The sequence below is a fragment of the Sminthopsis crassicaudata genome, chromosome 2, assembly GCF_048593235.1.
Source record: "Sminthopsis crassicaudata isolate SCR6 chromosome 2, ASM4859323v1, whole genome shotgun sequence".
NCBI lineage: Eukaryota > Metazoa > Chordata > Mammalia > Dasyuromorphia > Dasyuridae > Sminthopsis > Sminthopsis crassicaudata.
Genome location: NC_133618.1, coordinates 99,497,333 through 99,522,262, shown reverse-complemented (window position 1 = coordinate 99,522,262; position 24,930 = coordinate 99,497,333).

Genomic DNA, 24,930 nt, shown 5'->3' with positions numbered 1-24,930 from the left:
CCCATCAAAAATGAGCATCATTTTCCGGGAAAGAAGATGGACATTTAACGAAATAAATGAATTACATCTATTCTTGATGAAAAAACCAGACCTACACAAAATGTTTGATTTTCAAATACAGAATTCAAGAGATTTCTAAAAAGGTAAAAATAAATCTTGAGAACTATATTTTTGCCATAAAGATATGTAAAGTACACATGTATAATTTGTTCTAGAAACTAGAGATGGAAAGGAAATTATATCATAAAAAAGGGTAAAGTGATGGTACTATATCTCATGAAGAGGCAAAGGGAACCTATTATATCTGAGAGAAAGAAAGGAGGGAGATGAACATAGTGTATATCAATAGCCATATTCAATTTATGGTGAAACTTCTTCCACTTCATTGAAAAGTGAGAGGGAAGGAGTAAGCTAAGGGGAAGACAATACAGAAATTGTGAGAAAAAGGGGTAAAATAGGAAGAGGAACTTTAAGTTGGGGGAGGGATACTAAAAAGGGAGGCCTGTGAAAAGCAAGTACTGTTCAGAAGTTTAATACTAGTAGGGAGGTAAGAGGGAAGTAAAGGAAAAAAGCATAAGCAGGGGTTAACAGGATTACAAGCAATGTAGAATTAGTCATTTTAACCATACATTTGAATGGGGTAAATTCCCCCACAAAGAGGAAGCAGTTAGCAGACTGGATTAAAAGCCAGAATCCTACTTACTATATGTTGTTTACAGGAAACACACATGAAACAGGGTGCTATATTCAGAATAAAAGTAAAAGGGTGGAAGAGAATCTACTATGCTTCAGGTGAAGCAAAAAAAGCAGGGGTAGCCATCCTCATCTCAGATCAAGCAAAAACAAAAATTGATCTAATTAAAAGAGATAAGGAAGGGCATTATATCCTGCTAAAGGGTAGTATAGATAATGAAGCAGTATCAATATTAAACATATACACACCAAGTGGCGCAGCATCTAAATTCTTTTTTTTTTTTTAACATTTTTTTTATTATATATATATATATTTTATAATATTATCCCTTGTATTCATTTTTCCAAATTACCCCCCCTCCCTCTATTCCCTCCCCCCGACGACAGGCAATACCATACATTTTACATGTGTTACAATATAGTCTAGGTACAATACATGTGTGTGAATATCATTTTCTTGTTGCACAATAAACATTAGAATCCGAAGGTACATGCAACCTGGGCAGACAGATATTAGTGCTAACAATTTACATTCCCCTCCCTGTGTTTCTTCTCTGGGTGTAGCTACCTCTGTCCATCATTGATCAACTGGAAGTGAGTTGGATCTTCTTTATGTTGAAGATTTCCACTTCCATCAGAATACATCCTCATACAGTATTGTTGTTGAAGTGTACAGTGATCTTCTGGTTCTGCTCATTTCACTCAGCATCAGTTGATTTAAGTCTCTCCAGGCCTCTCTATATTCCTCCTGCTGGTCATTTCTTACCGAGCAATAATATTCCATAACCTTCATATACCACAATTTACCCAACCATTCTCCAACTGATGGACATCCATTCATCTTCCAGTTTCTAGCTACAACAAAAAGAGCTGCCACAAACATTTTGGCACATATATGTTTCTTTCCTCTCTTTAGTATTTCTTTGGGATATAATCCCAGTAGTAGCGCTGCTGGGTCAAAGGGTATGCACAGTTTGATAACTTTTTGGGCATAATTCCAGATTGCTCTCCAGAATGGCTGGATTCTTTCACAACTCCACCAGCAATGTATTAGTGTCCCAATTTCCCCACATCCCCTCCAACATTTGTCATTATTTGTTCCTGTCATCTTAGCCAATCTGACAGGTGTGTAGTGGTATCTCAGAGTGGTCTTAATTTGCATTTCTCTGATCAGTAGTGATTTGGAACACTCTTTCATGTGAGTGGATATAGTTTCAATTTCTTCCTCTGAGAATTGTCTGTTCATATCCTTTGACCATTTATCAATTGGAGAATGGTTCGGTTTCTTATAAATTATGGTCAGTTCTCTATATATTTTGGAAATGAGACCTTTGTCAGAACCTTTGTTTTTAAAAATATTTTCCCAATTTGTTACTTCCCTTCTAATCTTGTTTGCATTAGTATTATTTGTAAAGAAACTTTTTAGTTTGATGTAATCAAAATCTTCTATTTTGTGATCAATAATGATCTCTAGTTCTCCTCTGGTCATAAATTCCTTCCTCCTCCACAAATCTGAGAGGTAGATTATCCTCTGTTCCTCTAATCTATTTATTATCTCCCTCTTTATGCCTAAATCATGGACCCATTTTGATCTTATCTTGGTATATGGTGTTAAGTGTGGATCCATATCTAATTTCTGCCATACCAATTTCCAGTTTTCCCAACAGTTTTTTCCGAATAATGAATTTTTATCCCTAATGTTGGTATCTTTGGGTTTGTCAAAGATTAGATTGCTATATATGTACCCTTTTTTGTCCTTTGTATCTAATCTGTTCCACTGATCTACCGGTCTATTTCTTAGCCAGTACCAAATGGTTTTGGTGACTGCTGCTATATAATATAGCTTTAGATCAAGTACACTTAGACCACTTTCCTCTGAGTTTTTTTTCATTAGTTCCCTTGCAATTCTTGACCTTTTATTCTTCCATATGAATTTTGTTGTTATTTTTTCTAGGTCATTAAAATAGTTTCTTGGGAGTCTGATTGGTATAGCACTAAATAAATAGATTAGTTTGGGGAGTATTGTCATCTTTATTATATTCGCTCGGCCTATCCAAGAGCACTGAATGTCTTTCCAATTATTTAAATCTGATTTTATTTTTGTGGCAAGTGTTTTGTAATTTTTCTCATATAATTCCTGACTTTTCTTTGGTAGATGGATTCCCAAATATTTTATACTCTCAACATTTGTTTGGAATGGAATTTCTCTTTGTATCTCTTGCTGTTGCATTTTGTTAGTGATATATAAAAATGCCGAGGATTTATGTGGATTTATTTTGTATCCTGCCACTTTGCTGAAATTTTGAATTATTTCTAGTAGCTTTTTAGCAGAGTCTTTGGGGTTCTCTAAGTATACCATCATGTCATCTGCAAAAAGTGATAGTTTAATTTCCTCATTTCCTACTCTAATTCCTTGAATCTCTTTCTCGGCTCTTATTGCCGAGGCTAGCGTTTCTAGTACTATATTGAATAGTAATGGTGATAGTGGGCAACCTTGTTTCACTCCTGATCTTACTGGGAAAGGTTGCAGTTTATTTCTATTGCATATTATGCTTACTGACGGTCTTAAATATATACTCCTGATTATTCTAAGGAATAATCCATTTATTCCTATACTCTCAAGAGTTTTTAGTAGGAATGGATGTTGGATTTTGTCAAATGCTTTTTCTGCATCTATTGAGATGATCATATGGTTCTTATTAATTTGATTATTAATATGGTCAATTATATTAATAGTTTTCCTAATATTAAACTAGCCCTGCATTCCTGGAATAAATCCTACTTGATCATAGTGTATTATCTTGGAGATGATTTTTTGAAGTCTTTTTGCTAATAACTTATTTAAGATTTTAGCATCAATATTCATTAAGGAGATTGGTCTATAATTTTCTTTCTCAGTTTTCGATCTACCAGGTTTAGGTATCAGTACCATGTCTGTGTCATAAAAGGAATTTGGTAGGACTCCTTCATCTCCTATTTTTCCAAATAATTTATATAACATTGGGGCTAATTGTTCTTTAAATGTTTGGTAGAATTCACATGTGAATCCATCTGGCCCTGGGGATTTTTTCCTGGGGAGTTGATTAATAGCTTGTTCTATTTCTTTTTCTGAAATGGGACTATTTAAGCAATTTATCTCCTCCTCTGGTAATCTAGGGAGCCTATATTTTTGGAGGAAGTCATCCATTTCACTTAAGTTATCAAATTTATTGGCATAAAGTTGGGCAAAGTAACTCCTTATTATTTCTCTAATTTCCTCTTCATTGGTGGAAAGTTCCCCCTTTTCATTTGTAAGACTATCAATTTGATTTTCCTCTTTCTTTTTTCTGATCAGATTTACCAAAGGTTTATCTATTTTATTGGCTTTTTCATAAAACCAACTCTTGGTTTTATTTATTAATTCAATAGTTTTTTTACTTTCAATTTTATTGATTTCTCCTTTTAATTTTTGTATTTTGAGTTTAATTTTTGGTTGGGGGAGCATCTAAATTCTTAAAAGAGAAATTAAGAGAGCTGCAAAAAGAAATAGACAGCAAAAGTATAACTGTGGGAGATCTCAACCTTGCATTCTCAGAATTAGATAAATCAAACCACAAAATAAATAAGAAAGAAGTCAAAGAGGTAAATAGAATACTAGAAAAGTTTGATATGATGGATCTTTGGCGAAAGCTAAATGGAGACAGAAAGGAGTATATTTTCTTCTCAGCAGTTCATGGAACCTATACAAAAATTGATCATATACTAGGACATAAAAACCTCAAAATCAAATGCATTAAGACAGAAATAGTAAATGCATCCTTTTCAGACCACAATGAAATGAAAATTACATTTAATAAAAAGCCAGGTGAAAATACACCAAAAACTAATTGGAAACTAAATAATCTTATACTAAAGAATGATTGGGTAAAACAGCAAATCATAGACATAATTAATAACTTCACCCAGGAAAATGACAATAATGAGACATCATACCAAAATGTGTGGGATACAGCCAAAACAGTAATAAGGGGAAGTTTTATATCCCTACAGGACTACTTGCATAAAATAGAGAAAGAGAGGGCCAACGAATTGGGCTTACAATTAAAATTGCTAGAAAAGAAACAAATTAAAAACCCCCAGACAAACACGAAACTTGAAATTCTAAAAATAAAAGGTGAGATTAATAAACTTGAAAGTAAAAAAAAATAATCTATTGAATTAATAAAATTAAGATTGGGTTCTATGAAAAAACCAACAAAATAGACAAACCCTAAGTAAATCTGATTAAAAAAAGGAAAGAGGAAAAAGCAAATTGTTAGTCTTGAAAATGAAAAGGGAGAACTCACCACTAATGAAGAGGAAATTAGAACAATAGTTAGGAGCTACTTTGCTCAACTTTATGCCAATAAATTCAATAACTTAAATGAAATGGAAGAATACCTTCAAAAATATAGCTTGCCCAGATTAACATAGGAAAAAGCAAATCGTCTAAATAGTCCCATTTCAGAAAAAGAAGTAGAACAAGCTATTAACCAACTTCCTAAGAAAAAGTCCCCAGGACCAGATGGATTTACATACGAAATTTACCATTTAAGTCAGGTACAGATAATCTATCTGCATTGACTTTTTTCATTAATTCCCTTGAAATTCTTGACCTTTTTTTTTTCCAGGTGAACATTATTATCTTTTCTAGACCTGTAAAATAATTTCTTAGGAATTTGATTGATATGGAGCCAGATAAATAGATTAATTTAGGTATTATTGTCATTTTTATTTTCTTCACTCGGCCAACCCATGAGCACTTGATATTTTTTCAATTGTTTCGATCTGTCTTTATTTGTGTAGAAGGTGTTTTGTAGTTCCCTTGGCACTTGGACTCCCAAATATTTTGTATTATTAATAGTTATTTTAAATGGAATTTTTCTTTGTATCTCTTGCTGTTGGACTGTGCTGGTAATATATAAAATTTCCAGAGTCTTTGATCCTTTAAGGTGAAAAGTGTAAGTTCCTGGATAATCCTGATTGTGGACCCTCAGTATTTGTATTGTTTCTTTCTGGATGCTTGCAATATTTTTCCTTGGTCTGATAGTTCTGAAATTTAGCCACAATATTTCTTGGGGTTTTTAATTTGGTGTCTTTTTCAGGAGGTAATCACTGAATTCTTTCAATGACTATTTTGCCTTCTGATTGTAGACAGTTTTCTTTTATGAATTCCTGAAGGATAATGTCTAGAATGTTTTTTTTTTCATCATAGCTTTCAGGAAGTCTGATGATCCTTAGATTGTCTTTCCTACATCTATTTTCCAGGTCACTTAATTTTCCTCTATTTCCTTTCTTTCTTTCTTTCTTTCTTTCTTTCTTTCTTTCTTTCTTTCTTTCTTTCTTTCTTTCTTTCTTTCTTTCTTTCTTTCTTTCTTTCTTTCTTTCTTCATTGTTCTGTTTGGCTCATTCTTGAAGTCATATTGGGACTTTAACTTCCATTTGTTCCATTCTAATTTTCAGTGTATTATTTTGTTTAGTGAATTTTTAAGCTACTTTTAGCTAATTGAATTGTGTTTTTTCATTGCATTATTTCCTTTTCACAAAGTCTGTTTTTCAAAGAATTAGTATCTTTTTTCATATCTATTTTGCAAGCATTTATATATTTTTTTCTATTTTGTAGGAGGCATATGCTTTTCTCATTTCATCAAATCTATTTTTAAGGAGTTTTCTTCAGATAAGTTCTGTTTTTCCTTTTCTATACCCTCTTGCAAAGATCTTATTTCTTTTTTCCATTTTGCTTCTAACTCTTTTAAATTCCTTTTTGAGATCTTCCAAGGAGACCTTGTGAAATGGGGACCAGCTCATATGTCTCTTTGGTACTTCATCTGGAGTTTATTTGCCTTTGGCAACCTCAGGGTTTCAGATCTATTCTCTCTCTCCATAAAAATTGTTTATGGTCAGTATTCTTTTTACTTTGTTATTCATTTTTTAAAAGATTTGAGATCTGCTCTTAGGGCAAAGGAGTGACAGCTAATTTAGTTTGCCCCTTGGCCATTGTTTCTGAATGACTTCTGGTTCTGAGAAATCACTGCCAGGTGCCCAGTTCTTCTGGGGTTCAGTGGCTTTTAATTTACTTTGTTATATTTGGTTTTAGATGTCTTGCAGCAAATCTAATAAGTTACCCACTTGTAACCAAGGCAAAGTAGCAAAGAGACTCATAGAAGTCATAGAAGTTGACACACCAACTGCTTGGCAGACGCCCTATGATATGGTCTGGTTCTGCAAACTGCCCCCCTGCCCAATTGAAACAGACCTCTTCTGAAATTCTTCCAATGTATCTTCTAGAAATGTATTATACTCTAAATATTTGTGGGTTCTTTTACTTCAAAGTAAAGAGGCTTAATATACTTTTGGTTTGAGAGAAAAGTCAGAAGAAGTCACTTTGTTATTAGAGCTTTTTATTTTCAAAACATATGCATGGATAACTTTTCAGCCTTGATCCTTGCATAGCCTTTTGTTCCAAATTTTCCTGCCCATCCCCTCACCTGCTTCCCTAAATGGCAAGTAATCCAATTTATGTTATACATGTTAAAATATATGTAAAATCCAATATATGTAAAAATATGTGTACAATTATCCTAGCTGCACAAGATTAGACAAAAAAGAAAGACAATAAATAAGAAAGCAAAATGCAAACGAACAAAAAGAGTGACAATGTTATGTTATGATCCACACTTAGTTCCCACAGGACTCTTGTTTGATATAGAAGGCTCTCTTCATCACAAGATCATAGAAACTGTCCTCAATTATCTCATTGTTGGAAAGAGTCACATTCATCAGAATTGATCATCATATAATCTTGTGGTTTCTGTGTACAATGATCTCCTTGTTCTGCTCATTTCACTTAACATCAATTCTTGTAAGTCTCTCCAGGCCTCTCTGAAATGATCCAGCTGGTCATTTATTACAAAAAAATAATATTCCATAACATTCATATACCATAACTTAGTCAGCCATTCTCCAAATTATGGGCATCCACTCAGTTTCCAGTTTCTGGCCACTACAAAAAGGGCTGCCACTAACATTTTTCCACATATGGGTACCTTTCCTTTCTTTAAGATCTCTTTGGGATATAGGCCCAATAGAAACACTGCTGGGTCAAAGGGTATGCACAGCTACTGCTGGGCTTATATCTTCAACAAAGAGAAGATCTAATTCAGTTCCAATTGATCAATGATGGACAGAATTAGCTACACCCAGAGAAGGAACACTAGGTAAGGAATATAAATTGTTTGCATTTTTGTTTTTCTTCCCAGGTTATTTTTATCTTCTGAATCCAATTCTTCCTGTGCAACAAGAAATTTGGTTCTGCACACATATATTGTATCTAGAATATACTGTATCATATTTAACATGTACAAGACTGCCTGTCATCTAGGGGAAGAGGTGAAGGTAAGGAAGGGAAAAATCAGAACAGAAGTGAGTGCAAGGGATAATGTTGTAAAAAATTACCCATGCATATGTACTGTGAAAAAAAGTTATAATTATAAAATTTTTCAAAAAGGGTATGCAGAGTTTGATAACTTTTTGGGCATAGTTAAAAAATGCTCTCCAGAATGGCTGGATCCATTCACAACTGCATCTAAAATTAGTGTCTCGGTTTCTGCACATCTACTCCAACATTTGTCATCTGTTTTTCCTGTAACCTTAGCCAACCTGAGAGTTGTGTATTGGTATCTCTGATTTGTCTTAATTTGCATTTTTCTGATCAATAGTGATTAAGAGCACCTTTTCATATGACTAGAATGTTTTTTATTTCTTCATCTGAAAATTTTCTGTTCATATCTTTTGAACATTTATCAACTGGAAAATGGCTTTAATTCTTATAAATTTGAGTCAATTCTCTATATAGTTTAGAAATAAGGCTTTTATCAAAACACTTAAATGTAAAAAGTATTTTCCTAATTTATTACTTCCCTTCTAATATTTTCTGCATTCGTTTTCTTCCTTCTCCACAGATCTGAGAGATAAACTCTTCTATGTTATTCTAATTTGCTTATACTATCACTTTTTATTTCTAAATCATGAATCCATTTCAAACTTCTCTTGGTATATGGTTTTAGGTATAGGTCAATGCCTATTTTCTGCCATCCTGGTTTCCAATTTTCCCAGTAATTTTTGTCAAATAGAGACTTCTTATCACCAAAACTGGAGTTTTGGGGATGTCAAACACTAGTTTGCTATAGTTATTGACTATTTTATCCTGTGATCCTAACCTACTCCACTAATCAACGATATTTCTTAGCCAGTACCAAATAGTTTTGATGACTACTTTTTTGTAATATATAGTTTTAGGTCTGGCAAAGCTAGGCCACTTTCATTGACATTTTTTTTCCATGAATTTCCTTAAAATTCTTGACCTTTTTTCCTTCCAGATGAACTTTGTTATTATTTTTTCTCAATCTATAAAATAATTTTTTGGGAGTTTGATTGGTATAGTACTAAATAACTAGATTAATTTAGGTAGTGTTGTCATTTTTATTAATTTGCTTTGCCTACCATAAGCACTTGATATTTTTCTAACTGATTATATCTATCTTTATTTGTGTAAAAAGTTCATAAAATTCCTGTCTCTCCCTTGGCAGATAGAATCCTAAATATTTTATACTATTGACACTTATTTTGAATGGAATTTCTCTTTGTATCTCTTGCTGCAGGACTTTAAGAAAATGGTATTTTGTTCTTCTGCCTAATTTCTTTATACTTCTTTATTTTCAGTCTATTACTCCATTTCCCCCCGAAGTTCTATGATTTCTTGGTATGATTATCTAAAATGTTTCTAGTTATGTACTCTATTTTTTCTGTCTCATTTAACAGCTCTGATGTAAACCAAATATACAGTGTGTACTTTTTAAAAGAAATTTCTATTTTTTAAAAACTATTTCAGAGTATTTTACATTTGCCCAATAGTCTGCAAATACTGTTCAGTTTCTTATTTAATTTGTGAGTTCTCCCCATTTTTCTTAATTTGTTTAACATATTATGGTCTTTTTTGAATATTTTATTTAGTTTTTTTCTCATAATCTTCATTGTTATTTTCCAATGAATCAGACTTTGAGTATTTAACTTTCTGATGGTGTTTCTTGAGTGCTTATAGACAGATGATAGACAGATATGTAGATATGATCTGTGATTTTTTTGTTACATATAGCTTTTAAGCAGATTATCAGGAATTGCTTATTATGTCAAAATCAAGATAGTTTAATCCTCACAAATCCTATAAGCTGCTTTCATGTGATTTCAGGAACCTGAATTATATCACAAAAACCTTAAGCTTAGAAAACTTATTCTAAATGGTTATCTAGATATAAAACAATAGCATTAACATTATTTAGAAAATGCAATTATTTGAACTATTATTTGGTCAAAGTATTCTATAAGAAAAAATAAATTGATTACCTATAGCAACTTCTCTGATGAGTGATTTATCTCTTGAATTGACAGTGACCAAAACTTTTATATAAAGTAAAAGTATCATTTACATATAGATTTCTGAATTTATACATATTTATCTTAATTTGTGTAGATATGTATACAACAGAGAGAAATGTACAATTGTTTTTGTCCCTTTAACGCAAGCATATTTAGCACAAAAATAATTGGACTTTATTGCTCCTGCCACAGTTATATATAAGTACATGTCACAATTGTTCTTTAATAGTGTCATTGAAAATTAAAAAAAAAAAAAAAGACCATTTTTGCTTGTCACCATTTTATTTTAGTATGGAAAATCAAACACCTGTAATTGTATTTCTGTTGTATTTTGGTGATAGAGAATAGAGACACTAAAATAACATAGAAATTGAAAGGAGAGGTAAATGACATTCAATAGTTTTTGAAAAATACCAATAACTATCAATAAACTGAATGTTGTTTCTAAAAGAAAAAAAGACTTTTTTTTCCCCACTTATTGTATGTGGATGAGAATTAGTTTCATGAAAAAAGAAAATGTACCAGGAAGGAATTAGATGATAGGTGACAGTGACATATGTAGTTATCATGCAAAACCCTAATAGTCAACCCTGATATGACTTCATTCCCTTGGATTTTTGAAACAAACTCAATAAAAGCTTGATTATATTTTAAGATTTGTATTTCTAAAAGTGTTAATGAAAAGCAATAACAAATAACAAGATCAAATATTTTTGAACTCCCAAATTAAATGATTCTCTAAAAATGGAAGATATTTAAAAATTGAATTTGTTTTTAAAATTTGGTTTTAATATATTTTGTAATTGCATTACAAATATTTTCTAATCACTCCTACTTCATTAGAAGTCTATTGAAAGAAAGTAAAATAACAAAGTAAAATTTATAATAGAGATCCATTTTGAAAGTGCATGAAATACTTCAAATACATACTCATCTATCTTTACTTAAAAGAAATCTATCTTCCTTCTCATACACTACAAATCACTTAATAAAAAGAAAAGAAAGAACAGGAACCTTAGGAATCTTTTCTTCAAAATTCCATGGCCAATTATGTAAGAGCCTTAGGGTATTCCCAGCCTCCAGATCCTACTCCCTCAACTTTGTCTTCTAGGGCAAGAGAAGGAGGAGCAGGAGGGGAGATGATGTTATCTGCATCACCAATAGAGCTGTTTTGTTCTCCTCCTATTTCCCCAGGGAAGTCAAAGGAGAAAAGACATTTTATAGCAATTGAGATAACAATTGAGCACTTGGCATTTGGCTTTTTAGTCAGTGCCAATGTTGAAGGCAGTCAGGACTCACACCTGTCCCCTTTCAAAGGAAAGTTAATACAATCAGTATGGGTGAAATAGTGCCTTTTAACCAGTAGAAAAAAAAAAAAAAAGGTCTTATTAGACTTAATAGAGGAGCACCTTGACCAAGGACATCTACAATCTCTTCTAATTCCTTGAAATTCTCCTGTATTTGTGAAAGAAAGAAGAAAGGAAGAAAGGAAGAAAGAAAGGAAGAAAGGAAGGAAAGAAAGGAAGAAAGAAAGAAAGAAAGAAAGAAAGAAAGAAAGAAAGAAAGAAAGAAAGAAAGAAAGAAAGAAAGAAAGAAAGAAAAGAAAGAAAGAAAGAAAGAAAGAAAGAAAGAAAGAAAGGAAGGAAGGAAGGAAGGAAGGAAGGAAGGAAGGAAGGAAGGAAGGAAGGAAGGAAGGAAGGAAGGAAGAAAGAAAGAAAGAAAGAAAGAAAGAAAGAAAGAAAGAAAGAAAGAAAGAAAGAAAGAAAGAAAGAAAGAAAGAAAGAAAGAAAGAAAGAAAGAAAGAAAGAAAGAAAGAAAGAAAGAAAGAAAGAAAGAAAGAAATCTGGAAATGGATAATGTTGACTGATTTGAGGAAAATGAATAAAAAGAAAATATGAGAACTATTAAGCCTGGGCTTCCAACTTTTACTCAGTTGCCTAGGAAATGAATGCTTTAGGTTGTAGACATTAAGGATTGTTTCTACTCTATCCCTCTGAATAAGGAGGTTATGAAAAAATTTGTCTTTTTAGTACCCAACATTAATTTAGCTGGGTACTAAATAAAAGATTTGAATGGACAGTTTTGCCACAGGGAATGACAAATAGCTCTACCATGTTTCAGATTATGTGGCTGCTGCTTTTACTTCAGTAAGAAAAGCATTTCCAAAAGTTATGTTATTACATTACATGGATGACATCTTGGGTGTGCCCCTAAGGAGTAAATTTTAGAAGAATGCCTACAAAAGACCACAGAAACACTAAAGAATTACTAATTGTATATAGATCCAGAAAAAATTCAAAGGCACATTCCTTTTAAATATTTAGAATATGAAGTATACCCCAAGATACTTACAGTATAAAAACATTCTTTAAGAAGAGAGAGACTAGTTACACCTATCAGATTGGCTAAAATAACATGAAAAGATAAGGATGAATATGGAGGGGAAGTGGGAAAACTGGGACACTGATGCATTGTTGGTGGAATTGTGAACAGATCCAACTATTCTAGAGAGCAATTTGGAACTATGCTCAAAAAGTTATCAAATTGTGCATACCCTTTGATTCAGAAGTGTTACTACTGGGCTTATATCCCAAAGAGATCTTAAAGGAGGGAAAGGGACCCACATGAGCAAAAATGTTTGTGGCAGTCCTTTTTTGTGGTGACTAGAAACTGTAACCTGAGTGAATGTCCATTAATTGGAGAACATCAATTCTAATGGAAGTGGCTATCCCCGGCCATGATACGATTCAAATCATACATGTTAACTATGTTAAAGCATATATATATATATATATATATATATATATATATATATATATATATATACAGATCAATTGGAACTGATTTGGATCCTCTCATTGTTGAGGAGAACCACATTCATCAGAATTTATCATCATGTAGTATTGTTGTTGAAGTGTATAATGATCTCCTGGTTCTGCTCATTTCACTTAGCATCAGTTCATGTATGTCTCTCCAAGCCTCTCTGTATTCATCCTGCTGGTCATTTCTTATAGAACAATAATATTCCATAACAGTCATATACCACAACTTACTCAGCCAATCGCCAATTGAAGGGTATTCAATTTTCAGTTTCTAGCCACTACAAAGAAGGCTGCCATAAACATTTTTGCATATATGGGTCCCCATCCCTTCTTTAATATCTCCTTGAGATATAAGACCAGTAGTAACACTTTTGGATCAAATACTATGCACAGTTTCATAACTTTTTGAATATAGTTCCAAATTGCTCTCCAGAATTGTTGGATCTGTTCACAACTCTATCAACACTAATATCAATCTCCTAGTTTTTCTCACAGCCCCTCCAACTTTTGTCATTAGCTTTTCCTGTCATATTAACCAATCTGACAGGTGTGTAGTGGTATCTCAGAGTGGTGTTAATTTGCATTTCTATGATCAATAATAATTTGGAACACTTTTTCATATGACTAGAAATAGTTTCAATTTCTTCATCCAAAAATTGTCTGTTTATATCCTTTGACAATTTATTAGTATGAGAATTACTTGATTTCTTATAATTTAGAGTCAATTCTCTATATATTTTGGAGATAAGGCATTTATCAGATCCTTTAGCTGTTAAAATGTTTTCTCAGTTTATTGCTTCCCTTCTAAACCTGTTTACATTAGTTTTATTTGTACAAGAGCTTTTAAAATTAATATAATTGAAATTTTCTATGTTGTGATCAATAATGATCTCTAGTTCTTCTTTGGTCACAAATTCTTTCCTCCTCCACAGGTCTGAGAGGTAAACAATCCTATATTATTCTAATATGTTTATAATCTCATTCTGCTTACACCTTAAACCCAATTTGATCTAATCTTAGTGTATGGTGTGAAGTGTGGGTCAGTGCCTAGTTTCTAATATACTAATTTCCAATTTTCCCAGCACTTTTTGTCAAATAATGAATTCTTATCCCAAAAGTTGTGGTCGTTGGGTTTGTCAAACACTAGAATGCTACAATTATTGTCTATTTTGTCCTGTGAACTTACCCTATTCCACTGTTCGACTTGTCTATTTCTTAACCAATAGCAAAAGGTGACCACTGCTTTATAATATAGTTTTAGACCAGGTACAGCTGGGTCACCTTCATTTGATTTTTTTTTTTTCATTAGTTCCCTTGAAATTCTTGACCTTTTGTTCTTCTACATGAATTTTGTTGTTATTTTTTCTAGGTCATTAAAATAATTTCTTGGGAGTTTGATTGGTATAGCATTAAATAATAGATTAGGTAGTACTATCATCTTTATTATATTCACTTGACCTATCAAGGCGCACTTAATATTTTTTCCCATTTGTTTAGATCTGACTTTATTTGTGTGGAAAGTGTTTTGTAATTTTGCTCATATATGTCTTGACTTTCCCTTGGCAGATAGATTCCCAAATATTTCATACTCTCAACAGTTATATTAAATGGAATTTATCCTTACATCTCTTGCTCTTGGATTTTTTTAGTGATATATGAAAATGCTGATGATTTATGTGAATTTATTTTGTATCTTGCAACTTTGCTAAAATTGTAGAGTATTTCTAATAGTTTTTAGTAGAATCTCTAGGGTTCTCTAAGTATACCATCATATCATCTGCAAAGAATCATAATTCGGTTTCCTCATTACCTACTCTAATTGCTTTAATCTCTTTTTCATCTCTTATTGCCAAAATTATCATTTCTAATACAATATTGAATATTAATGGTGATAGTGGGCAACCTCATTTCACTCCTGATTTTATTAGGAATGGTTCCAGGTTATTACCATTACATGTGATGCTTACTGATGGTTTTAAGTAGATGCTACTGACTATTTTAAGGAAATGTTAATTTATTCCTATATTCTCTAGTGTTTTTAATATGAATAGGTGTTGAATTTTATCAAATGCTTTTTCTTCATCTATTGAGATTATCATATGTTTTTTGTTAATTTGATTATTAATATACTCAGTTTTGCTAATAGTTTTCCTAATATTGAACTAGTCCTAAATTCCTGTTATAAATGCTACTTGGTCATGCTGTTTTATCCTGGGAATGATTTTCTGTAATCTTTTTGCTAAGATTTTATTTAAGATTTTTGCATCCATGTTCATTTATGAGATTGGTCCATAATTTCTTTCTGTCTTCATCCTATCCATTTCATAAAAGGAATTTGATAGGACTCCTTCAATCCCTAATTTTTCCAAATAGCTTATATAGCTTTGGAGTTAGTTGTTTTTTTTAAATATTTGGTAGAATTCACATGCAAATTCATTTGGTCCTGAGGATTTTTTTTAGGGAGTTGATTAATAGCTTGTTCTTCCTCTGTTAATCTAGATAACCTATATTTTTGAAGATATTCATCCATTTCATTTAATTTATCAAATTCATTGGCATAAAGTTGGGCAAAGAAACTCCTAATTATTGCTCTAATTTCCTCTTTATTAGTGGAAATTTCTCCCTTTTCATTTTTCAGACTAAATATTTGATTTTCCTTTTTCCTTTTTCTAATCAAATTTACCAATGTTTTATCTATTTGTGTTTTTTTTTCTTCAAACCAACTCAGTTTTATTTATTAATTCAATATATTTTTACTTTCATTTTTATTGATCTCTAATTTTATTTTTAGAATTTCAAGTTTAGTGTTTGATTGGGGGTTTTAATTTACTCTTTTTCTAGATTTTTTAGTTGTGAGCCTAATTCATTGATTTTCTCTTTCTCTATTTTATGCAAGTAAGCCTCTAGAGATATAAATTTTTCCCTTATTAAGGCCCTGGCTGGGTACCACATTTTGGTATGACATCTCATTATTATCATTCCCTTGGGTGAAATTATTGTGTCTATGATTTGCTGTTTGACCCAACCATTCTTTGGGATGAGATTATTTAGTTTCCAACTACTTTTTGGTCTATTTTCCCCATGTCTTTTTATTGAATGTAATTTTTATTGCATCATGATCTGAGAAAGATGCATTTACTATTTCTGCTTTTCTGCATTTGAATTTGAGGTCTTTATGTCCTAGTATATGGTCAAGTTTTGTATAGATTCCATGAACTGCCAAGAAGAAAGTATACTCCTTTCTGTCTCCATTCAGTTTTTCCAAAGATCTATCATACCTAACTTTACTAGTGTGCTTGTTACCTCTTTATCTTCTTTCTTATTTGTTTTGTGGTTTTATTTATCTGATTCTGAGAGTGCAAGGTTGAGGTCTCCCACTATTTGCTGTCTATTTCTTCTTGCAGCTCTCTTTACTTCTACTTTAGGATCTTAGATGCTATAGCACTTAGTGCATATATGCAAGTATTGATATTGCTTCATTATTTATGCTACCCTTTAGCAAGATATAGTGTCCTTCCTTATCCCTTTTAATTAGATCAATTTTTGCTTTTGCTTACGCTAAAATCAAGATGGCTCTAACCCTGCTTTTTTTTTTTTTTTTTTTAACTTCACCTGAAGCATAATAAATTCTGTTCCAGCCTTTTACTTTTACTGTGTATGTATCACTCTACTTGTTTCATGTAAACAACATATTGTAGGATTCTGGCTTTTAATCCAGTCTGCTATCTGCCTCTGCTTTATGGGGAAGTTTACCCTATTCACATTTATGGTCATAACTCCTAATTCTGTATTTCCTGCCATCTTATTATCCACAAATTATGCTTTTTTTTTCTTTCCTTTCCACTTTACCCCCTCCCCAGTATTAGACTTATGAACACCACTTGCTTCATGCAGCCTTCCCTCTTTAGAATACCTCCCTCCCTCTTGAAGTCCTTCCCCTTTTCTTAAAATTTTACCTTACTGTTTTTGTATTCTCTTCTATTTTCCCTGCCCCTTCCCTTTTTGCTTTTCCCTTCCCACTTTTCAGTGAGGTGGGAGAAGTTTCTATGTAAACCAAATATGTCTAATATTTTCTCTTTGAGCCAAATCTGATGAGAGTAAGATTCACACTATGTTCTTCCCTCTACCTTCATTCCCTCAGATATAATAGGTTTCCTTTGCCTCTTCATGAGATGTAGTTTCTGTTAAGCCTGGGGGTCCTGGCGTGCTTCTGGTGGGGGAGGAGTATCTGCCCTCTACTTACCCTCCTCTCTGGGGTCTTCGGGGTACCACCGGCTTCTGCATCAGAAGAATCACACTGAGTCGAACTGCCAAGGAGTTAAGTGGTGCTTTATTCAGGAATCGATTACATGGCGTAGAAAAGGTGTTTTCCCTTTCTCTAATCAGGCAGTATACTAACTTATATACTCTTTAAACAATGGAGAACTCCAATCAAAAGTTAAGTACAGAGTTTTTCCTTTTATGGCTGTATATATATCTTAAAGGTTATGTGTCTTAATATAGGAAGTGTATGCATGTCACATGCCTGTTCCAATGGCCTCATACTCTCCTAACTCAGCAGTAAATGTAGGTCCAAGTTGATCTGTACTCCAACAATTCCCCCTTTTTGTTTAAACACAGAAAAATGGTCAAGTATTGCTAAGGAATTTTCAAGCCATTGAGTGCTGGCTTAGGTCGTAGAGTCAACCCTAGTATCCATGGTGCACCTGCCATGCCAGTTCCCGCCATTGGTAGGGTTACTCCAGCGTTGCCCGTCATGGCACTGCAATGGTCTTACAGACATGGCTTAGCATATTCTTTTGTACCAAGGCACGTGAAAATCCTCATCCGTGAAACAAAGAGGTTCTAATGAGTTTGGAGTATTAGATAAGGCAAAAAGATCATCCACTGAGTCAGAGGGATGAAGCCTTTGGTAGAGGACTTGGACATTCTTCTGTACCACCGAGTCAACTTGACTCTTTATAAAGCTAGTCAATTTCCTGAACAGCCAAGGGCCGAATGATATAAAGAGAAGAAAACCTATTAAAGGACCTAATATAGTGGGGAGCAACGTGGTCAACCAGGGGGAAGTGGAAAACCACTTCGTGTACCAAGATTCTTGTTGTTCTCTCTCCCTTTTTCTCTTTTCTAAATTATCTTTGACCTTCTAGATACTATTTTCTACAAGCCCAAGTTTGTTTACAAAGAAACAGCATTCTTCCTTTAGTGCTGCACAAAGTCCACCCTGCTGTAAAAATAGCAAGTCTAGACCTCTTCTGTTCTGTAGAACTACTTCAGCTAATGATGCTACAGAATCTTTTAGGTTTTCAAGGCCAGTTTGAAGTTCCATGAGGTCCTTATCTATGATAGCACTCAATTGGGCATATTGGTGGTTAGTTGTTATTAATGAGGAAATACCTGTCCCTGCTCCTGTCATGCCGAGCCCAATGGCTACGGCCAGAGTTATGGGTTCCCTTCGAGCTCGGGAGTGAGAAAGAGTATAATCTGTGGGTGGAAGAATCTCATCAGATTGATGTATAGTAAGTCGGGGGAGGAGGGATATGGATACACAAAAGTCTCGGGATTTTAAAAAAGACGAAGTAAATATGAAAGTAGTTAAACCAGAAGAGCAAGCTAAATAAGAGTCATTAGGGGCAGCGACATACATATAAGAGGAATTAATCAACAAGGTTTGATTGCACACTGATCCTAGAGGAGGGGGAAGGCGCATAGAAGGTCCTATAATGCAAGTCCCGGTCCCTATAATATTACTAATAGTTAGGCCTTTCCGGTCTGAATGATTCCATCGCAATATTTTGGTATCGTTTGTGAAAATGGGTTCAATAAAGTGTGCCAAACCTTCATAGAACGGGGGTGTAGCTGAGTAGCAAATCCAACATTCTCCTGTCTCAGTATAGTTATTTCTATATAGTGCCTGCGCAGAGGCGTTAATTATGTTTAAGAGCAATGTGGCAGAGGGAGGGGGTCCTACAGGCAGTGTTGGTTGGAACAAAGTGGTGATATGGGATACAGCAATAGTGGAAGGGTTTAGGGTAGGGTGAGGTGGGGCGGCGCGTTCTTGGTCCGGCATTGGTCGAGGTTTGAGTCCAGGATGAAGTTCTGGATTAGGACCCATAGCTATAGGGAGCGGCGAAGCAGGAGAGGTCTTTAGAAGTTTGATGGTGAACAACAGTCCATTGTCATGTTGTTCTTTATATAGTCTTATCCCCCAGGATGCGCCCCTCTGCCAAGAGTTGTATTTCTTTCCAGATTCTGTGAATGTGATTTTTAGGGGGTGGCACCATCCTGTGCACTCAGGTAGGTATGTCCAACCTTTATTCCCAGGGGAAGGATGTGTATAATTGGCAGTGACCTGAATAAAGTCCCAAGAAGAAGAAGGGTTCCAATAGGTATCACCGGTGGTCTCACAGCCCCAGCTTCGGCAATAATAATCAGTTGTTCCTCCGCATTTGGTGTTTAAAGAGGGGCTTCTGTGGTAGCCAGGGCAAATGTAAAAGGGGATCGTTTTTAGCATGCTTCTTCTACTTTCAGCTCCACACCCTCCCCAGGGGTCTAATCCTCTCTTATTTGGCCATGTATTTGAATCTGCTAATAGTTCCTCTCTCGTGGGCGCCTTTTGCTGATTGTGATAACCTTCTAAGTCCCATGACCCCAACGCTAATTTGCATAGATCTGGATATAAGGTAGGCCAGGGAGTTGTGACCCCTAATTGGGACTGACTCCAGATAGTATCCCCCCACGTGTTTGTCACTATCCAAGTGTAGTTGTAAAGTTGATACAGCTCTCCCTTATGGGTTGAGGTTAGGGAGATTAGGGGCAGCAAAATGATAAGTATAGCAGGTATTTTCCACATCATTCTCACGTGTATGAAACACGCAATTACTATTATCAATATTGTTCAAATAGGGCAGAGAACTGGCAGTTTGCGTTGACAGCACAGGATACTAATGATGATTGCAGAAGCTATTAAGGAGATGATAATTCCGAGAAGCACAGGATCCATTTATCTGCAAAGAGAACACATACGTATTTTCTCAGGGTGATTCCCTGGGTAAGTTATTATATTTTTGTTCATTTGGGGTGTTAATGTCTAATTCTCGTACTTTATGAAGAGGGAGCCATATTTTTTCTTTCGTAACATTATCATCAGGATAGATTGACAAATATCCCTGTTTTCTGTCAACTACTGTAACAGGCCCTTTCCATTCTCCTAGTTCATTTTTCCACAAGATTTTTGTACCTGGTAAGCAGGTTTTTGGTGGTTGTAATTGATCTGGCATAGTCTGGGGTAGTTCAATACATACCTTTTTACTTGTCTCAAAGTATCTTTGTGCTGCTGATGTCCTGTCTTGACGAATTTGTAAAAAGTTCATCGTAAAGATCACCTGAGCAAGTTCTCTCTTATTGATTGTTCTATGAATAACTCCCCCTTTTTGTTTAAAAAATGTTTCTTTCAGTGTTCTATTGGCTCTTTCTACTATGGCTTGTCCCGTGGGGTTATATGGAATACCCGTGATGTGTTGAATGGAGAATTCTTTACAAAACTGTGAAAAGGCTTTGGAAGTATAGGCTGGACCATTGTCAGTTTTAACGGCCAGTGGGACCCCTAAGAGAGACATTTGTTCATACATATGAGTGATAACTGCAGTGGCAGACTCCTTGGGTTGTATGGATGCATACACCATGCCTGAAAATGTATCTACAGACACGTGAATGATCTTTACTCCTATATGGGTTACATCCATTTGCCATAGTTCATTGGGGTATTGACCTCTAGGATTATAACTGGGATCAGTGGGTCGAGGTCTAAAGGGCGCACAAGAGGCACATGATTTAACTATAGTTCTAGCTAAAGATTTTGGAACGTTATAGAGATGTGTAAGGGAGCAGGCAGAAAGATGATATTTTTCATGAGCTTCCGCTGCGGGGTGCTGTTCTAATGTAACTATGTTAAGAAGCTGATCAGCTATAGCGTTGCCTTGATATATTGGTCCAGATGTAGACAAATGTGAGCGAACATGTAGAAGGTATATAGGGTGTACTCTAGTTCGAAGTATCTGTTGTAAATTGGTAAGGAGGGAATATATTGGAGAGTCAGAAGGGATAAAAGACTCAGGAATGCGGGGTACTAGCAGATAGCAATAGTGACTGTCCGTTATCAGATTAATAGGAGTATGAGGAAATTTTTGTAATGCTGTGACTATTGCATATAGTTCATTTTTCTGGGTAGATGTATATGGGGTATGTAGTACCCATTTTTCTCTTGTAGAGGCATTGTATATAGCTGCTTTATGATTTTTAGTAGCATCTGTGAATATATTTGGCCCTTCTACGGGAGTAGACGAAATTATTTTTGTGGGGATAGTTAGAGTAATCTCTGTAAAAGCTCTTAAGAGAGGTGGCGTGGCTACTGGCTGAGAAGTTATAGGGATAGAAGTAAGTACCATTGCCCATTCTATACTGTTTTGTGCCAGGGTATGGAGAGTTTGTGGGGAAATAGTTATGGAGAGGATAAAGGATTTCCCAAACACCGCTTCACAGTGTTCTTTAGCTGCTAGAAGAAAATCGGCAAGCTGTTGTAGCTTATTGACTGTTTTTTGGGAAATTTTCCGAGAATAGATCCATTCAAGGATTCCTTGTGACTGATAAAGACATCCCCAGTAAGGGGCATTAGTATCTTCCTGGAGAATCTTAAATTGTATGGGCTTCTCTGGATCTATGTATACTAAACTGTCTATGGCGAGGTGTTGTAGATGCTCAATAGTCTTTAAAGCTTCTGGTGTCCATCTCCTAGGAGAGGTAAGAGAGGAATCTCCTCGAAGGATATCATATAGGGGTTGCATCTGTCTGGGTGATATGGGAAGGGATGGTCTTAACCACTGTAAAGCTCCTACCAATTTTTGAAAATCATTAAGTGTTTTGTATTTATCTGTATCAATGGTAGGAATAGTTCGCATTACTTTTGAAGCGTGGAGGCTGTGTCCTAGATATTTAAAGGGATGTGTGAGTTGTATTTTGTCAGGAGCAACTAGAAGGCCATACCTCTGCAGTTCATAGGTGATTTGATTCAATATAATTTTAAGTTCCTTTTCACAGGGATGGGCTATTAGGATGTCATCCATATAATGGATGATCATGGCCTGTGAAGCCTGCTTTCTGATGGGTAGAATTATTTGGGCCACATAATATTGACAGAGGGTTGGACTATTTGCCATTCCTTGCGGAAGGACTTTGAATTGGTATCTTTCATATGGACTTTGATAATTCGTGGAAGGTATTGAAAATGCAAATTTTTCTTTATCAGAGGGATGCAGAGGTATGCTATAAAAGCAATCTTTAATATCTATCACCACTATATGCCATGATCGTGGGATTGCTGTAGGTGAAGGTAATCCAGGTTGCAGAGCCCCCATAGGCATCATGGCAGCATTGATAGCTCTAAGATCTATTAACATTCTCCATTTTCCTGTCTTTTTTGGTATTACAAAGACTGGAGAATTATATGGGCTAAAGGATGGCTCTATTTTTTGTTCATCAAGTAACTGTTTAACAATTTCCTTTAAAGCTTTGAGTTTTACTTCATTCAAGGGCCATTGATCGATCCATATTGGTTGTGAGTGGAGCCATGTTATTTGTTGTATTCGAGACTGATCAATGGCCCCTAGCAGTTTACCTGTAATTCATCTGGAGTGGCTAAGGATAATTGAAGTTGGGTTAGCAGATCTCTTCCCCATAACGCATATGATAGTCCTGTTATGCACAGGGGACTAAATAAGCCAGCTTGGTCTCCTAATTCCCACTTCAGAGGTTTATTTGATCGATGGGTGGTTTGCTTTCCCCCCACTCCCACTACTGTTAGAGTGTTGGGCAGTTTCCCCCAGTCTGGGGACCACTGAGCTTGATTAATTACTGAGCAATCTGCTCCTGTATCTATCAGTCCTGTAACTTCCTTCCCATCTACTCTTAATTTGAGAATGGGTCTGCCGGGTGTTATTTTTTGCACCCAATTGATTTGTGGCTCAACTACCACTTTACCTGACCTATAGCTTTGAAGGTTATGTAACTTGATGGCTTTTCCAATTTCATCATCTTTGGTAATAGTGATGGGGTAATGGTGAGGGTTAGTAATGGTGAGGGCTGCTCCCTCCTTTTCTGTAATCACCTGGGTATGGGTGATAAAGGGTGTAAAATGACTGGGTCCTGTAATAAGTACAGGCATCTGGGGTAGCGTGGTGGGTACTGAAATTGATTCCCAGGGGCCAAATAAAATGAGTTTACAGAAGAGGCTGGATAAAGTTTTACTGATTGGGGTGTGCCGCGGGGTTGTTCCGGAAGGGTGCTGCGGCCCCCCCCTTCCGGCTCCTGTTTCCCGCCTTATGACAGTATTTGGCAATATGTCCTCTTTTTCCACAAGTAAAACATGTGGGCGTGTTTTTCTGGGGAAGGAATCTACATTGGTTTTTAAAATGGCCCGATTTACCACAGTTATAACATTTTGGTTTTTGGCTATTCGCCCCACCTAGGTGTAATCTTTGGAGCGCTGCTATAATGTTCTCATTTCCTTGATGGCAAGCAGCAATGAGCTCTTTGTTGCCATGTGTAATGGCCGCCGCAAGGGGGAGCTCAGAGTCAGGGGGAAGATCCATAAGTTTGTCTACGATTTCCTCAAGAGTGGCTTCAGGAGGGAGGGAGCTAATCGCTGTTTGTGCTCTAGGGCGTAACCCCTCTCTTATAAGTTGTTTTGTAACAGCCTCGTTTCCTGGTGTATTCCCCATAGTTCGTTGTATTGTTTGTTTTACTTGGTCTATGAATTGAAGGGGGGTTTGTCCTGCTTTCTGTTTTAATCCCGATATCTTATTACTCCCTAGACCCTGTGCTCCTATCTTAGCCCATGCTTCCAGGTGTGCCTCCCTGACAGTTCTCAAAACTAAAGGATCGAAACGAGACTGTACCCCCGTTTCTTCATAAGGGCCGGTACCACATATCATGTGTACAGAGTCTTCTATGGGAACATAATTTATCTCTGTGGCAATGCGCCGTGCTTCTCTCCTTACTTGGGCCTTAAAGGCCAGGTGTTCAGCAGGGGACAGGCAAGAGGAGGAGACATCGTCAAAATCATTAGGAATCCATAGAGACATGGTGATAAGGTTATCTAATAGGCGACGTACATAGGGGGAAGAAGGTCCATATTTTTGAATGGATTCTTTTAGTTCTCTTAACAATTTATAGGGTACAGGTACGTAGCCAGCATTACCCGTTATGGGGTCAGTGAGGACAGGATAAATAGCTCCTTCTCCCCATAATTCTTCTACAATTTCCCCTTCATTAGCCACTTGTCTCAGACTGCGCGCTATGAGTCCCTCCGGTCCCTTTCTACCCGGATCCCGGAGTGTTCTCCCAAATGATATATCTCGGCCTCCTTCTTCGTACTGAGGGAGAGCCTGGGGCGATAAGGGTCCTTGTATAGGGAAGGTTAAAGCAGATGAATCTCTTTGTTCTATTTTCACTGCTGCACTAGGGTTTAGTTTCGCTTTTGAGCGAGAGCGCTGAACGGGAGGACGATCCTCCTCTTCACTTGATGATAAATCTTTATGAGAGGTTTCTATATTTCTAAGATCTTGCCAGGGGTACAGGGTCTTAGGCTTTTTTCTATCTTTCTCTTCCCCTATTTTAATTCTCTCTTCATCGGACTCAGATGCGGCTAGTGAAGAGCCGACTTGCGTCATCTCGTCCCTAGGCATGAATATTGGTTTGGGATTCAAGGCTGCATCAATAATTTTAAAGATCGAGAAATCCTCGGGTTGGAGTACCCCAGGGTAGTCCAACAATATGCCATTTTTCTGCTTTCACCCCCGAGTGCTGTATCCAGGGGCAAATGTCCCAGATTTTTCCTATAAACTCCCTGCATGTTTTTATGGGGATTTTACATTCCTTTTGAGCGCATAGTTTATATAAGCGCTTA